General features: G+C 47.8%; 1 long non-coding RNA gene across 1 annotated transcript; it reads left to right on the top strand.

Annotated features, from left to right (window-relative positions):
* The first annotated feature begins 4,258 nt into the window (after positions 1-4,258).
* On the top strand, positions 4,259-10,029 carry LOC106811219. Its single transcript, XR_001394116.1, has 3 exons — positions 4,259-4,358; positions 6,681-6,682; positions 9,991-10,029. It is a non-coding gene; the product is annotated as an uncharacterized LOC106811219 (long non-coding RNA).
* The last annotated feature ends 3,735 nt before the right edge of the window (positions 10,030-13,764 follow it).

The raw sequence follows: 13,764 nt of genomic DNA, 5'->3' as shown, positions 1-13,764 counted from the left end.
ACACGCACCGTAAACCACGCTGTCACGTGAATGAGTCCGTCCATTGTCGGTTGAATGACGATCAAATGATACGTTAATGGGCGTGCTGCGCCCTTTAACAAGTAGCTGTGCTATGTGTGGGTCTCCTTTCTGTCTGCACCTGGGCAGAGGGTTACACGCGGCAGAAAAGAGAATGTGTTTGATATAGAGAAAACGGCACTTTTCACTTACACGCACGTGCGCGCACACAGCGCGCGCACACACACGCACGCACGCGACGCACCGCACGCACGCACACGCACACACGCACACACGCGACACACGACGCACGCACCCGCACGCACGCGGCGCACACGCACCACGCACACGACCGCACCAACACACGCAGCACACACGCACGAACACGCACACGCACACGCACGCACACGCACACGTACACGCACACACACACAACACACACCACACACACACACACACACACACACACACACAACACACACACATAGACACGCAACACGACGCACACCGCACACACACTCACAAACACACACACACACAACACACACACACGCACACACGCGCGCGTAGACACACAACACACACACTGCACACCACAAACACACACACACACACACATGCACACACCACACATACACATATGCACACCACCCACACACACACAGCACGCACACACACACACCACACACACACCACACACACCACGCGCGCGACACGCCACACACACACCCACACCCACACCCACACACGACACACACACATACACACACTATATTATACACACACACACACACACCACACACACACACACACGCACACACACACACACACACACACACACACACACACACACACACACACACACACATGATATATATATTATTATATATATATATTATAATATATATTATATATATAGAATAAAGCATCGATAGATTAGAGTTGAGAGAGTGAAGCTGTCATATGCGGGATCAATCTCTACATAGATATGAATGTCCAAAGATGTGAGCGCCTAGGCGCAGACGCTCAGACAGAATGTCCGACAGAGACAAGATAATATCAGAGTAAATAATAATCGATGATGATTATTATTATTATTAATCAATTATATTCACTCCTGATAATAGATATATACGCATAAGATGCGCGCGACAAACATCCTCGAGCGAAAGAAACTCGCGCGTTCTCATTAAGGGATTTTATTTAAGGGTGGTTATTATTGAAGTGCCGGCAGGACAGGCGGTAGAGCGAGCACGCAGGTTCTAAAATATAATAGTGAGACGCGCGCTGTAGTAAGGCGAGACGCGTGGTTCTTTATTGAAGTACTTCTCTGGAAGGTGGCAAATCTGGCACTGCCAACGAAGCGAGCTCCGCGTTTGATAGCTCATTCAAGTTCTTTATGCTGCGTTTACACTGTGTTTCGGCGCCCACGCAGCCCCCGTTTCAGGCCACGGACAAAACGGCGATGAACGTGAGACAACGCGGGGACGCGAGATGGGCAAACGTGAACAGGCCGTGATTTGCCGTGGATGTGCGCAGCATTATTAATTGTGTCAAAAGATTTGCCACGCACGTCACGGTGCGGAATGAGAAACGTAGTAGGCCGTAGTAAAAACGGAGAAACGCAACAAAACGTGACAGCACGTAATAGGCCGTAACAAAACTTCGAGGCGGTCGTCAGTGGACGGGAAGGCGCGGACGGACAGGACGGTGTTGGCCGGGCGCGCTACACGCCGCGTTGCGTTCTATACTACGGGCCTGACAAGGCGCGCGCGCGTCCTAAAAGCGGACTAAAACTAAAAGTAAACTAAAATGTTGAGTAGTGGCCAGCTGCTGCCTTCTGTCTTTCGCATAACCATTCGCGCACCCACAGGTCTTGGCTTCACCAGCCTTCTTCCTGACTGTTACACACTGGCCTTCCCTCTCTGCAACTGCTGCTGGCCTTCTTCTTGCTGATGCAAGAACTGGATGTATGCACCCAGCAAACATGCAAAACAAATTCTTCTTCATCTAAGCGGCTTCATTGATGTTGTCTCGTCGAATCTCAGAATACAATGATTGCTATTGACTTTTGGGAGGCCTTCTTTATACGTCTGGCGGAACAAACGTGCTCCAAAGCTGCCCGGCGTCCACGTTCATCGGTAGAAAGCCTGACAAAACGTGAAAAACGTGTCAGACCTGATCAGATCGTGAGAAACGTGAGGGACCCATCAGAACGTGACGGCCGGAGGGAACGTACTGGCATCCGTGGTAGACCGCGACCAAACCGTAGTGCGCCTTGACCCTTCGCGACTCAGCACGCCTTCCCCCACGGCCGTCACGGATACCGTGATAGAACGTGAGAAAACTGCAAGACCTACAAAACTTGAATACAGAGAAAAAAATTGCCATAATCCCACGGCGCACTACGTTTCGGCAAACGGGCTGCCGTGGCCGCCGGAACACAGTGTAAACGCAGCATTAAGCGTGGTAACGCCGGCGCGCGCAGTTCATTCACAGTTTTCACAGGTGAAAAGAAAGAAACGTTTTCATCATCCCCGTCCCCGGTTAGTTAAAATCACATCTCCGCGTTTTCCCGGCATCCCGGGTTTCCTTCTATAATCGCAAAAAATATTCGTTCTTTCCGGTTTGCAGGTCAGTGAGATGCACCACATCAATCGCGGCGTCCTGATAATAATATAACAGTCATATATCAATAGATATTGATAGACTCTTGATATTCACCTGACTTGTCTCTTATTTTCACTCCGACACATGTCCTCGTTACGGGATACAGCGCTCTCTCGCACCGTTAGCCAAGCAGCGGGAGACACTGCGAGGCTACTAATCTAACAGCGGTAACTATTGACGCCACACGATCAACTTCGTGTATCACGGTTTGATTCACGGCGGAGTCCTGGTGTACTAATGTAAGCAATGCTAACGAGTAGATCATGGACGACATAGCCCGACAGCCGCTATACGACTGTTTCACGTCGTAAGAACGTGCGACGAACGTTACCTTCTTGCCGCGTATAGTGAGAGCGGAAGGTAACTTGTGGCTGGCTATCTGGTGTGCTAGCGCCGACAGCTCTACTACTATGTCACGTCTGCTGAGAAGCGAGAAGGTAAACTTGTGGCTATCTGTGTGCTAGCCCGACCAGCGTCTACCGACCTTGTCACGTCGTGAGAAGCGAGAAGGTAACTTGTGGCTATCTGTGTGCTAGCCCCGACCGAGGCTCTACGGCTGTTTCACGGCGCTGAGAAGCGAGAAGGTAACTTGTGGTGCTATCTGTGTGCTAGCCCGACCAGGCTCTACACTGTTCACGTCGTGAGAGCGAGAAGGTAACTTGTGGCTATCTGTGTGCTAGCCGACCAGGCTCTACGACTGTTTCACGTAGTGAGAAGCGAGAAGGTAACTTGTGGCTATCTGTGTGCTAGCCCGACCAGGCTCTACGACTGTTTCACGTAGTGGAGAAGCGAGAAGGTAAATGTGGCTTCTGTGTGCTAGCCGACCAGGCTCTACGACTGCTTTCACGGCGTGAGAAGCGAGAAGGTAACTTGTGCTATCTGTGTGCTAGCCGACCAGGCTCTACGACTGTTTCACGTCGTGCAGAAGCGAGAAGGGTAACTTTGTGGCTATCTGTGTGCTAGCCGACCGGCTCTACGACTGTTTCACGTAGTAGAAGCGAGAAGTAACTTGTGGCTATCTGTGTGCTAGCCCGACCAGGCTCTACGACTGTTTCACGTCGTGAGAAGCGAGAAGTAACTTGTGGCTATCTGTGTGCTAGCCCAGCCAGACTCTACGACTGTTTCACGTAGTGAGAACGAGAGGTACACTTTGCTGACCTGTGTGCTAGCTCGACCAGCTCTTACTACCTGTTTCACGTGCGCGCCTGAGAAGCCGAGAACGGTAACTTGTGGCTATCTGGGTGCTAGCCCGACCAGGCTCTACGACTGTTTCACGTCGTGAGAAGCGAGAAGGTACTTAGTGGCTATCTGTGTGCTAGCCCGACCAGCCTCTACTGTAACGTTGGAATGAGCGTTGATGTCGAAATGATGAAGAAACAGATCCAAATGCAGAACTTGTGTGCTAAACTGTATAACTTTTAAGTATCTTACACTGTGTAGCCACCTATCAGACAATCGGCACAAACAGACAGAAGACCGCGCACACGCGCGGACGCACGTGCGCGTACTCTCGCGGACCCAGCACCCGAATCTCCCATTCTCTATTACCCCAAAACTCCTCAAACATCCTGCCGCACATGTACCCGTTCTCAGGACTACGTCCTACCCCAATTTCACCTGACTCTCGAAACTCGTCTAACCTAACCACGTCCTGCCATTCTCCCTAATAAATCAATGTAGCCGCCCATCTGGTTGAGCGACCTGTCTAGCTGGAATATGGCTAAAACACATACCGGTCTAGCTCCACTGACTAATTCAGTAACGTATAAAATGAGTTTACACTACGACTGTTTCACGTCTGAGAAGCGAGAAGGTAACTTGTGGCTATTGTTAGCAGTGACACGCACCCGTCTCCGCCTATGCCACAGTGATATTTCGAAACACGTCTAGGTGATGATGGTTTCTGATTAGGATTTCGTGGAGTGGATCAATGTCAGAAGGCGACGGTGGCGTTAATTGTGGGTGTCGTGTCTCATATTGGTTGTAAGGAATAACATCCAGATTGAGTAGCATGCATGCCTCGGGGAAGGGTGGGGTTGACAAGAAATGGCATGCGTGACCTGACACCCGGGCAAGGCGGATTTCCTGGGAAGCCAGCGATTTGCTTCTCCACGAGACGACCTAGCGTCTGCAGGCGACGGGTGGTGTGTGACTTGTTTACCGATTGTTTGCACAGTTACCGGCTAGGGTAACACACACACGCGCGCACGCACGATCACACGCACGCGCGCGCCACACAAACGCGCTACACACCACACACGCGCGCACACACACACCACACGCGCGCAACACACACGCGCGCGCACACACACACGCGCGCGCGCACCGCACGCACTCACACACGCCACACGCGAGCGCACCACACACACACCACACGCGCGCGCGCGCACACACACACATACACACACACACACACAACACACACACACACACACACACACACACACACACCACACACAACACACACACACATGTGCACTACATGTGCGATAGAAATCGCTGCGTTTTGATAAGGCGCGCGCTGAGTATCTGAGTCATTATTCTACACACATTTACTACTATTATACAATGTATGTATATATATATATATATAATATATATATATATATGATGTATATTTTACACTATATATAGATGACACGACGGACGTGCGTCTACAGCCTTTCTCGCGTAATCGTATATGCATGTTTGAAATATAATTAATAATAATTGCTTTTTAATGAATGATATTTCTAGAGAAAGCGGTATACGAGGAATATTTACAGCGCCGGTATGGCAATAGCAGAAAAAACTAATTACTTAATTAATATTTAATCGCCGCTGTAATGGTATCCTCGCTTTACTGCATGCGTTTTCTCACTTCTTTTTACCACTCTTACGTTTTGTTGTACAGCATGGCTTGTTTTAATTTTGCGTTGCCGTATATGGAAAGCGGTTTGTGCCAATATTCGAAAAACCTGGGTTTAGGACGTAAAACCTAGTTTTACGACCGTAAAACCGGGGGTTTTAGGACGTAAAACCTGGTTTTAGGACGTAAAACCTAGTTTTACGACCGTAAAACCGGGTTTTAGGACGTAAAAGCAGGTTTTAGGACGCGGTTTGTGCCAATATTCGAAAAACCTGGTTTTTCGAATATTGGAACAAACCGCTTTCCATAGCCGTACACTGGATGTAAATATCGATGTAGCGTTTTCTATAAGTGGCCTATGTCTCCCATATATCAGATGCCCGCGCATTGAAAATTAATCAAAAAATTGAAAACAAGATCAGTGCGTCGTTGTGCGCCCAACTTTTGTCAGGATTTGGGAGAAGCTAGCGAGTTGCAAGTTGCGAGTTTTTAGTTTTTGTATTAACACAAACATTGCAAAATTATCCCAAATGACCACAATCATATTTGTAAATGTTTATGTAAACAGAAACGCACCTGTGAATTGAAGTACGATGTTAGTGAAGAGAATTGTAGATAAAAAAACCTAGAATAGTCCTATCCTACCCATGTTATACCCCTCAACTTATACCCCCTCTTATCTGATCTCAATATGGCGGCCGGGACTTTCCGATATGGCTTATATAAACTCGTTGCGAATACGTGCTTTTATAAGTGCTAGATAGCTTGATGCGACTTGTCGCCTGAACGACAAACGCCACCGCACGAAACACAAAACGCTGCAGCGAGATGAACATCATGGCGTCGCACCGTATATGGGCATAAGATCTGCCACGCGTCACATTATTGTTACATCCACCGAATCCTAAACGGACATGGAAATAATTGGGATTTACATTTAGCGAAATTGCAAATCGGGCCGATAGCGGTTGCTCGTTGAGTTCGCAATACGGAGGTGATAGCGGTGTGAGAGTTAAGCTGGAATAAAAGCATCGATAAGATTATGAGTTGAGAGAGTGAAGCTGTCATATGGGGATCTAAATCTCACATAGATATGAATGTCCAAAGATGTGAGCGCCTAGGCAGACGCCAGACAGAATGTCCGACAGAGACAAGATAATATCAGGAGTAAATATAATCGTGATGATTATTATTATTATTAATCAATTTATTATTCACTCCTGATAATATGATATATACGCATTAGATGCGCGCGACAAACATCTCGAGCGAAAGAAATCTGCGCGTTCTCATTAAGGGATTTTATTTAAGGGTGGTTATTATTGAAGTGCCGCAGACAGAGCGGTAAGAGCGAGCACGCAGCTTGTATAATATATAAGGTGAGACGCGCGCTGTAGTAAGGCGAGACCGTGGTTCTTTATTGAAGTACTTCTCTGGAAGGTGGCAAATCTGCACTGCCAACGAAGCGAGCTCCGCGTTTGATAGCTCATTCAAGTTCTTTATGCTGCGTTTTACACTGTGTTTTCGGCGCCCACGCAGCCCCCGTTTCAGGCCACCTGGGACAAAACGGCATGAACGTGAGACAACGCGGGGGACGCGAATGGGCAAACGTGAACAGGCCGTGATTTGCCGTGGATGCTGCCGGCAAATTATTAATTTGTCAAAAGATTTGCCAGCGCACGTCACGGTGCGGGGATGAGAAACGTAGTAGGCCGTAGTAAAACGGAGTAACGCAAACAAAACGTGACAGCACGTAATAGCCGTAACAAACTTCGCGGCGGTCCGTATGTGGGACGGGAAGGGCGCGGCACGGGACAGACGGGTTTGGCCGGCCGCGCTACGCCGGTTGCGTTCTATACTACGGGCCTGACAGAGCGCGCGCCGCGTCCTAAAACTGGACTAAAACTAAAAGTAAACTAAAAGTTTGAGTAGTGGCCCAGCTGCTGCCTTCTGTCTTTCATAACCATTCGCGCACCACATGGATCTTGGCTTTTCACCAGCCTCTTCCTGACTGCTACACACTGGCCTTCCCTCTCTGCAACTGCTGCGTGGCCTTCTTCTTGCTGATGCAAGACTGGATGTATGCACCCAGCAAAACATGCAAAACAAATTTTTTCATCTAAGGCACTTCATTGATGTTGTCTCGTCGAATCTCAGAATACAATGATTGCTATTACTTGGGAGGCCTTCTTTTATACCGTCGGCGAACAAACGTGCTCCAAAGCTGCCCGGCGTCACGTTTATTCGTAGAAAGCCTTACAAAACGTGAAAAACGTGTCAGACCTTGATCAGATCGTGAGAAACGTGAGGGACCCATCAGAACGTGACGGCCGGGAGGAACGTACTGGCATCCGTGGTAGACCGCGACCAACACGTAGTGCGCCTTGACCCTTCGCGGACTCAGCAGCGCCTTCCCCCCCGGCCGTCACGGATACCGTGATAGACCGTGAGAAAACTTGCAAGACCTACAAAACTTGAATACAGAGAAAAAAATTGCCATAATCCCACGGCGCACTACGTTTCGGCAACGGGCGTGCCGTGGCCGCCGGAACACAGTGTAAACGCAGCATTAAGCGTGGTAACCGCGGGCGCGCGAGTTCATTCACAGTTTCACAGGTGAAGAAGAAAAACGTTTTCATCATCCCCGTCCCGGTTAGTTAAAATCACATCTCGCCGGTTTTCCGGCATCCCGGGTTTCCTTCTATAATCGCAAAAAATATTCGTTCTTTCCGGTTTGAGGGGGCAGTGAGATGCACCACATCAATCGCGGCGTCCTGATAATAATATAACAGTCATATATCAATAGATATTGATAGACTCTTGATATTCACCTGACATTGTCTTCTTATTTTCACTCCGACACATGTCCTCGTTACGGGATACGCGCTCTCTGCGCACGTTAGCAAGCAGCGGGAGACACTGCGAGGCTACTAATCTAACAGCGGTAACTATTGACGCCACACGATCAACTCGTGTATCACGGGTTTGATTCACGGCGGAGTCCTGGTGTACTAATGTAAGCAATGCTAACGAGTAGATCATGCACGACATAGCCGCACAGCCGCCTATACGACTGTTTCACGTCGTAAGACGTGCACGAACGTTACCTTCTTGCCGCGTATAGTGAGAGCGGAAGGTAACTGTGGCTGGCTATCGGTGTGTAGCCGACACAGCCTCTACTACTATTGTCACGTCTCGTGAGAAGCGAGAAGGTAAACTTGTGGCTATCTGTGTGCTAGCCCGACCAGCGTCTACGACTCTGTTTCACGTCGTGAGAAGCGAGAAGGTAACTTGTGGCTATCTGTGTGCTAGCCCGACCAGGCTCTACGACTGTTTCACGTCGTGAGAAGCGAGAAGGTAACTTGTGGCTATCTGTGTGCTAGCCCGACCAGGCTCTACACTGTTCACGTCGTGAGAGCGAGAGTAACTTGTGGCTATCTGTGTGCTAGCCGACCAGGCTCTACGACTGTTTCACGTCGTGGAGCAGCGAGAAGGTAACTTGTGGCTATCTGTGTGCTAGCCCGACAGGCTCTACGACTGTTTCACGTAGTGGAGAGCGAGAAGGTAACTGTGGCTCTCTGTGTGCTAGCCCGACCAGGCTCTACGACTGCTTTCACGGCGTGAGAAGCGAGAAGGTAACTTGTGCTATCTGTGTGCTAGCCGACCAGGCTCTACGACTGTTTCACGTCGTGAGAAGCGGAGAAGGTAACTTTGTGGCTATCTGTGTGCTAGCCGACCAGGCTCTACGACTGTTTCACGTAGTGAGAAGCGAGAAGTAACTTGTGGCTATCTGTGTGCTAGCCCGACCAGGGGCTCTACGACTGTTTCACGTCGTGAGAAGCGAGAAGGTAACTTGGGCTATCTGTGTGCTAGCCAGCCAGACTCTACGACTGTTTCACGTAGTGAGAAAAGACGAGTAAGTAACTTGTGGCTACCCTGTGTGCTATGCTCGACAGCCTCTCACTTGTTACGTGTGAGAAGCGAGTAAGGTAACTTGTGGCTATCTGGGTGCTAGCCCGACCAGGGCTCTACGACTGTTTCACGTCGTGAGAAGCGAAGAATGGTAACTTGTGGCTATCTGTGTGCTAGCCCGACCAGCCTCTACTGTAACGTGTGAATGAGCGTTGATGTCGAAATGATGAAGAACGATCAAATGCAGACTTGTGTGCTAAACTGTTAATCTTTTAAGTATCTTACACGTGTAGCCACCTATCAGACAATGCGCACAAACAGACAGAAGACCGCGCACACGCGCGCGACGCACGTGCGCGTACTCTCGCGGACCAGCACCCGAATCTCCCATCTCTCTATTACCCCAAAACTCCTACAAACATCCTGCCGCACATGTACCCGTTCTCGAGACTACGTCCTACCCCAATTTCACCTGACTCTCGAAACTGTTCTACCTAACCACGTCCTGCCATTCTCCCTAATACATCAATGTAGCGCCCATCTGGTTGAGCGACGCTGTCTAGCTGGAATATGGCTAAAACAACTTACCCGTCTAGCTCCACTGACTAATTCATGTAACGTATAAAATGACGTTTACACTACGACTGTTTCACGTCGTGAGAAGCGAGAAGGTAACTTGTGGCTATTGTATAGCAGTGACACGCCACCCGTCTCCGCCTATGCCACAGTGATATTTCGGAAACACGTCTAGGTGATGATGGTTTCTGATGAGATTTCTGGAGTGGATCAATGTCAGAGCGACGGGGCGGGTGGCGTTAATTGTGGGTGTCGTGTCTGATATTGGTTGTAAGCGAATAACATCCAGATAGTAAGCATGCTGACTAGCTGCGCGTGGAGGGAGGGTGGGGTTGCGACAAGAAAGCAAATGCGTGACCTGACACCCGCGGCAAGGCCGAACATTTCCTGGGAAGCCAGCGATTTGCTTCTCCACGGACGACCTAGCGTCTGCAGGCGACGGGGTGTGTGGTGACTTGTTTACCGATTGTTTGCACTAGTTACCGGCTAGGGTAACACACACACACGCGCGCACGCACGCACTCACACGCGCGCGCGCACACAAACGCGCATACACACCCACACGCGCGCACACACACACCCCACACACGCGCACACACACACGCGCGCGCACACACACACGCGCGCGCGCCACACGCACGCACTCACACACGCACACACGGAGCGCACACACACACACACACACGCGCGCGCGCGCACACACACACATACACACACACACACCACACACACACACACACACACACACACACACACACACACACACACACACACACACATGTGCACTACATGTGCGATAGAATCAGCTCCTGCGTTTTGATAAAGCGCGCGCTGAGCTATCTGAGTCATATTTCTACACAATTTACTACTATGTATTACAATGTATGCTATATATAGTATATATATATATATATATATATATATATGATGTATTTTTTACACTATATATAGATGACCACGACGGACGTGCGTCTACAGCCTTTCTCGCTCGAATCGATATGCATACATGTTTGAAATATAATTAATAATAATATTGCTTTTTTAATTAATGATATTTCTAGAGAAAGCGGTATACGAGAAGATTGACAGCCGCCGTATGGCAATTAGCAGAAAAAACTAATTACTTAATAATATTATAATCGCGGCTGTAATGGTATCCTCGCTTTACTGCATGCGTATTCTCACTTCTTATTTTACACTCTTACTGTTGTTGCTACAGCATGGCTTGTTTTAATTTTGCGTTGCCGTATATGGAAGCGGTTTGTGCCAATATTCGAAAAAACCTGGTTTTAGACGTAAACCTAGTTTACGACCGTAAACCGCACATATATATATATATATATATATATATATATATATATATATATATATATACCTCCGCATCGTTTTACAACCGATGCGTCTTGCATGAACACGCACGGACAACTCGTAGGACGGAGGTGGTCGAAATTCAAATCCCGAAAATCCAATTCTGAACTTTCGCAATTCTCCACCTCACGGTCTGCTAACCCTGGCACGTCACGTGGCTATAACGCGTGCTGCGCACGTGAGCTAAAGTATTTATTTCGAACATAATTTCTAACCAGTCTCTTTAATTTCTAGCATAAATTCTTATGCTTAGTATTATGCTTAGGCTTAAGTGTCTATGCTTAGTAGTTCTTATGCTTATTCTAATGCTAAATTCTTAGTGTTTTTCAAAGTTTGTGTAATCAGTAATATATCCGCTATGAGGTAAGACTATATTTCGCACTATTATTATCAGATTGTGAGTTTTTTTTAACAATGATTTCGAAATAAATTATTGAAGGGTGAGCTCGCGACCACGTCGACGTTTCCGACGAGGAGAAAGGGTTTCCGTAATGGCTTCTCCATTTTATCCGTATTTCAACGAAGATGTTCATCTCGTCTGGCTATGTGCGTCATCGTGGAAGGAGTCTGGCTCGCTCTTAGGTACAGCGTGATGAGTGTGTATTACGAGCGTTTTAGGTTTAATTTTCTCTAGCACGTGGTAATAGAATTAGTGCGAACACGAACCGCTGCTGTCGGGATTATTCATTAAATTATGCTACCGTTTAATATTATTAAAAGATATTAGTGTGAGGTAGAGGGAGAAAAGTTTTTTATCAATTAAATTAGCCAAGGCTTGATCATTATAGTAATCTGACTGAACGAGCGCGATCAGTTTAGCTTAATCAACTATTCTCGAGAAAAAAACGCAGAGAAGGGGAGACAGGGGAGGAGCCGCCTCCAAGATTAATGTAGATACTATTAGATCCAAGAACACAATCCGTGCATAGCTTCGCACCCTCACCCCCCCCCTCCAAAGAAAAAAATGATAGAGATAGCTACGCCTCTGGAACTTCATTCTTCTCTAATGGTATTAGTCAGGTGCGCGTGTTTGCTGATGAAGATTTAACGTTCTATAGAAATCGCGGAAAACACACAAACAAGAAAATACCGACTTTTGTTTGAGTTTTTATTGATACTTATGAAAATATACAGTGACTTGCAGAGCACTTATCCGGCCTTTAATCCTCTACATAACCACGTAACATGCTCGTACATTTAACTCTGCTATTCATCCTACAAACCACGCGATATAAAGTTTATACGTCGCAATCAAACTGCCATCTGTCAGGTTTCGCTACAACTAGCAACGTTTTCCGTCTTATAACTAACGTTTTATGATGTCAGTAACTCAGAAAATAGAGCACATGTAATGATAGACAATAGCTCCAAGACAGACGGAAGAGAGAGGGCGGAGAAGGAGAGAGAGCGGGAGAGAGAGGGGAGAGAAAGAGGGAGAAAGAGAGGGAGAGAGAGAGAGGAGAAGAGAGGGAGAGAGAGAGAGCACGGCGCGCGCGCACCCATGCACGCCCGCGCGCGGCGCACACACACCGCGGCGCACAGCACACACCACACACACACACACACACACACACACATACACACACACGCACACACACACGCACACACGCACACACACACGCGCGCGCACACCCACACACGCACACACGCACACACACACGCGCGCGCGCACACACACGCACCCCACCCACATACACACACACGCCACACACACGCACACACACACACACACACACACACACACACACACACACACACACACACACAAGCACGCATACACACACACACACACACACACCACCACACACACACACACACACACACACACACACACACACACATACGCACACACACACATTCGCGGCGCGTATATGCTATAGCAACGCTATCCCCTATTATAGGCATTTTATCATAAAGCTTCTGCAAAAAAATTTGCCAAGCATTACATGAAAGTGCGTGTAATACTAATAATCCTGACAGAGCGGATTTTTCTGCTGCCCACATAATAATAATTATAATCCCCACTAAAGCATCAGGAGATCAAGCTTAACATATCGATTTCTAACTATAACTGCTAAACGCAATCTAATAATCGCCCACAACTAAAAATTCCATCCGCACACACCTTACATGAAAGCTGTTTGTTACGTAGCACCTGCTCAACGACCTTACCACGACCTCATACTGAACCTGAATCTAGAAATAGCATAAATAAATAATTATATATATATATATATATATATATGTATGTATATATACGACTTTAGCACGACCTCATACTGAACAAGAATCTGAACGAATGAATCTGTACTCTTCAATTTGAATCTGACCCTTGAATCTGAACTCAATAGTACTGGTAGCTATGATTACCTTCTGCTTATATAAATAAATAA

This window comes from Priapulus caudatus, unplaced genomic scaffold (assembly GCF_000485595.1).
Source record: "Priapulus caudatus unplaced genomic scaffold, Priapulus_caudatus-5.0.1 Scaffold516, whole genome shotgun sequence".
NCBI lineage: Eukaryota > Metazoa > Priapulida > Priapulimorpha > Priapulimorphida > Priapulidae > Priapulus > Priapulus caudatus.
This window is presented reverse-complemented; position numbering and strand designations above follow the sequence as displayed.